This window comes from Corylus avellana, chromosome ca5 (assembly GCF_901000735.1).
Source record: "Corylus avellana chromosome ca5, CavTom2PMs-1.0".
NCBI lineage: Eukaryota > Viridiplantae > Streptophyta > Magnoliopsida > Fagales > Betulaceae > Corylus > Corylus avellana.
In genome coordinates this window covers 6,734,048-6,739,440 of record NC_081545.1, presented here as the reverse complement: position 1 = coordinate 6,739,440, position 5,393 = coordinate 6,734,048, and positions in this window count along the sequence as shown.

Sequence of the window (5,393 nt, the reverse complement as noted above, 5' to 3'; positions counted from 1 at the left end):
GGCTCCGCAACATCTCCAGGGTGAAGGGTGCTTGCCCTTCAGATGCTGGTAGTCTTAGATTGTGAAGAGTGTTGTTCATAGAATTGTTAGTGTGATGGGTAATGGCCGATGGCCTAATTGCTGTGGCTGCATTGTTGTCGTTCATATTGTTGCTTGGCAAAGGCCTATTGACAGAATGGCCACCACTGCCACGGGCTGCAGGTGTGCACCCCTGGGGTGGCTTGCGCCCACCCATAGGGGTTGGGGGGGTCATCCTTCAAATTTTTTTTTTTTTTTTTATTTTTTTTAAGATTGAATTTTTTAAATTAAATTAATAAAAAAAATAATATTTTAATCAGATAAAACGGTGAGTTTTGAGTAGACTAACGGAAGTCAACAAAAATTGACGGTAGGGAGTTTTCTTATAGTTTCGAGTTACCCAGGGACTAAATTTCCGAAAAAAAATACCCAGGGAGTTTTTAAAAAAAGCGCGTTTACCTAAGGATTTTATATATAATTTCCCTAAATCAAATGTTGCTGATGTTAAATCACAAATTATTTTAAAACTTTAAGCTAACAAAAAATAATAAATTTAATATAATTGATACTTCAATTGCTATCAATATCATTAAGGTTCAGAATAAGGAATGAGAGCAAATAATCTTGTATTATATTACTTAAAACCTAGTGGACCTCTAATAAGGGAAGAAAAAAAAATGTTGTTATTTTTAAACCCCAATCCTCAAAAATTCAATTCAAAGTTGCTTCTGGGAGATCATATTTGGGGACGAGTGAATGGAGTGATAGTTTTGGCTTAACGGTTTCAAAACGTACAATTTGAAGAAAAAAAAAATTAATAATTTCAAAATGCAGTTACTAAAATCACACTGAAGAGTTTGTAAAATTAAGATTCAGTCTTTAAATTCGTGCGTTTTTTAAAATACATCCCTTGTCTAGTGTGCAAATATATATATATATATATATATATATATATATATATATCACTTTTTCAAATTGTCATTTTTTTGTTTCAAACACTCCCAAACATAACACTTTATGCGATTTTGTTTTAAAATGCGCATTTAATCTACAAAATTGCGAAGCCAAACGCACTCTTAGTAACTATAACTATGCTGATGTAAAGTTATGGCTGAATAATACTTATTGTCTCATAATGAATGAAAGTTTATAAAATGGAATATATTTCAAATAAATGAATAATATTTCTAAACTTTCCTATGATGGACTTAGAAGAGAAATGCTTGGTGTTCTTCTAGTGTTCTCATAGTGTTCTTTCAAATGTGATGTAACTTTTAAAATCACCAATAGATTAAAAATTAATAATGATTCAACGATAATTTTAAAATTCACATCACAGTTTGGAGAACACTAGAAGAAAACCTAATATTTCCCGACTCAGAATATATTTCCAAATTAAAAAAATAAATAAAATATGTGAGTTCAAATATGAAAAAATTGGATAAATTAAATGAGTAAATACTTTTACTTCTTGAAACTTATATATATAGGGAAGACCCTTAAAAGCCAAAAGGGTAACCTTATTTATTACAGGTAACTTTCTATGCTGTCCACTTTAATAATCAAAAATGGTGTATGACACTATTTTTTTTCTTTTTTTTTTTGCATGACTTTTTTTAGATGATTGAACTATTAGCTGTCCCCCACCTTCATCTGCCCCAATATAATAAATCCTCTGAGGCATACAAAACATTCACATTTCATATCATAATTGATTATATTTTGGGTAAGTAAACAGTAGGAATGTCGTTTATCTTATTTGGATGTTGATGCGTCACTTGTTTTTGGACATATTCTACCCTCATTGGTGCTTCAGTGACGAAAAGAAATTGGTGCATGCTTCTTACTCTGTCTTGATGTGTTTAATTGTCTTTTCTCTGTCTTCTAATATATATCTACTTTCAAGTTGAAGTGATGTCTCCCTCTCCCTAAGCAATGCCTCCACAGTTTTACATTGCTTGGTGTGAATTAGTAATGCCTTTTATATGAAAGAGGACCCTCTTCTCATTCATTTGCTGCTTAAAAGATGACTCCTATCAACTTTTTTGCCATCCATCATTTTCCATGTCCCATATCCATCCCCTAGAGTAGATAACCATCACCTCTTTTCAAACCTCCTCATGTCCTCTCTCTCTCTCTCTCTCTATGCGCTTTAAATTGGTGTCACCAAAAAGCAATGGCAACATCAAGTTAAGGGTGCAGATTCATGTTCATATATTAAATTTGGGAGATATTGAGGTAGAAGTATAAGACTATATATAGATCAATTAATTCATAACTCGTTAATTTTCTGTTTAGTTTGTATCAGAATTGTGGGTCACGTATCAGAATTGTCAAAGCAAGAATGACGTATAAGACTATATAGATAAATCATAACTTAACTTATTTATTTAAACGGGTCAAAATCTTTTAATTCTGACCTACTAATTTTGAGTTAAGCTCGCAAGACGTGTCAAAAAATTGTCGGCACTGAATTGAAGGAAAACTCAACTCAAAGGAAGTGTCTTTAATAGGGAGCTATATCAGATAATGTGTTAATTAACTCAACCTCGCTGGCCAATAATGCCAAGGAAGTGTTGCACAAGTTCCACATGTTTGTTGACAACCATAGCAATGTCTGCAATTATTGAGAAGAAATCAATGTAGCAGACTGGCAATGAAGTTTCCCCCACTAGGGGCCACTTCTCTGCTTTCTGGGAAATCGACGAGGAATAAGACATGGGTATTTGAAATATATGAATGAGAACTTAGGAAAATATACCAAAATCCAAGATAGAAAACTTGCAAGTTTGCAACCTGTTCCTGTATTTCTCAACTTTTGTATCAGCTCCTTATAATACATGGCTTGTGAAGCTTGTGATTCAAAGCTTTGCTTTTGGAATTTAGGCACGGGGAAAACTACCTTTAAATATGATTTTTATTATGATTGATGGGAAGTCCTCCACTGAAAATGTTGACTCATTGTTTGTTAAACAATAAAGCAGCTTTTTTTACTGTACTGTTGACATTAAAATAATAATAATAATAGTAATAACAATAATTGATATAGAGAAATAAAAAATTTTATTTTATAGTGATTTTTTTTATTTAAATAATAGTAAAAAATAAATAATGTGATATAAAAAAGTAAATGATGTGATATAAAAAGTGAAAATATTTTGATGTTGATTTTTTAAAAAAAAATGAGATGAATAGTGTAGTGGTATTTGATGTTGTTTAACAGACACTACCTTAGAGTTAAACTAAGACCATAATCGTCCTAAAGGGTAGCTCAATCGGTTGTGGACTACGCCTAATGAAACGGAGGTCATTAATTTAAATTTTCCTATTCCTTGATGTGGACATGTAAAAAAAAAAAAAAAAAGACCTTAATCATAGGAGTTTGAACTTGTGCATTTGGGATATACTATATAGGGAAAATATCCAACAGTATATGATGTCTCTCAAGAGAAGCTCAATTGGTTGAAGATTGCTCTATGCTCTATGAAGTGTAGATCAATAATTCAAATCTCCTTCTATTATTTTTCTCTCATTGTGCAGACACGTCAAAGAAAAAAAAAAGTGTTGCTTATGATCGAATCAGGGGCACAACTACATGAAGCCCCCAAGGGACCATGTTTTTCCCTAAAATTTTAAAAAAAGCTTTTAAAATTTTTAAAAATTAAAATTTTACCTACCAAGTTTTTTAATTTTGCCTCCCCCCCCCCCAAAAAAAAACTCTAATGCTAATTGCCCTAGATCGAATCGAGAAATTTAGCTAATAACGAAAAGCTGTTTATATACTCGCTTTTTCCGATCGAATCAAAATCTTCTACAATTCAAATACCCAATTAAAAATAAGGGTGATGATGCCCTCTCTCATGCTCAGTCAAGCAAGCTACAATTCGTTGACAATAGGTAATATTCACTTTCTACTTTTAGCACTAGAATCCTAATTTCATAGGTAATACTAGCTACCTGTGATTGGGATCCCTTGCATTTAACCTGCTAAACTGTGCTCAAAACACATTCATTTATCTTTTATTTTATTTTCTTTCAACCCATTTATTTGTCTTGGAATTAGTCTCAACAGTCTGATTAATTATTTCTCTTTGACTAACCTCTTGGTCTGTTGACACTAGCCATTGGGACACCAAAAGTCTTATAACCTTTTTCAAACTAGCATTTTACACTCACATGTTATAGCAGTTGGTGGCTGGACTCTTTGGTGACTGTTTGGGTATTGGCTTATTTTATAAAACTATCAGTGTAAAATCTTTCCATACTATACCTTTAATCTCCTATATTTATCTTATTATCAATAAATTTTTTTGCATTATTAAAATAATTTTCCAATTAATCCACTCAAATTTCAGTAAAATTCGAATAATCCAAGATATAAAAGATTGCAGGGTCTACCCGCCCCAAACAGGTAAATCGTGGACCCTCAGCTACCCGGAGCAAGGAAGCTTGCATAGCTTTCTCTCTGGAATTCTTATCCGTATTGCTTCTTATTACCGTAGAGGATAGCAAATTCAGGTCCCATGTCTAATCCATGGTGGTGCATCATTACAAACCTTTGAGACCATTTCGTTGGATTTACCTACTCAAAGACGACAAGGCTCTACCGTACAGGGCACTGGGTCCTACCTTTTGGCTCTTTCTTTAAATCCATTGTAGGAAATGAGTGCCCTTGAGAAATTGCCCCCATGCCTATCTCCTCCTATGTTCTTTGTTGCAGACAACTTCATTTAGCCATTCTCAGCCTTCAATCACCAATGATTCTCCTCCTCAGATAAAAGATAACGATTTTCGGCAAATGCTTATTTACGTACTATATTTTTAGTAATTCAAACAAGTAAATTGTCGGCATCCTATTGGAGACCTATGAGTTAATTATTAGGGTTAATTTTATTTTAAATTCTTGTATTATTAGTGAAAAACTTTTACTTGTAATTAATTTAAATCATTCCAGTTCTCAAGAAGTAGCTCAATCGGTTAAGATTACGCGTAAAAAAATATGTTACTAATTCGAATCTCTTTTTCCTAGTTTGTACGGACATGTCAAAAAAAAAAAAAAAGCATTTATATCTTGATTTTTTATAAAATTTCAAATTTATCTTTAATTTTAAATTAAAAATAAATAAAATATTAAAAAAATCAAATATATTTTAGTGTTTCTAAGAATAAATCAGAAAAATTAACAATTAATATGACTGAAGAATTGAAATTAACTACAATTAAATATTCAAGGTCCAAATTGAATGAAAAATTTTAAAGTTTTAAAACTTCTCAAATCGCATGATAATTCGGCCACCCAGATTATTACGTTTGGTTAGTGGGGCAACAGGAATTTCAAAATCATAAAATAAGGCTAAAAAAATATCAACATCATA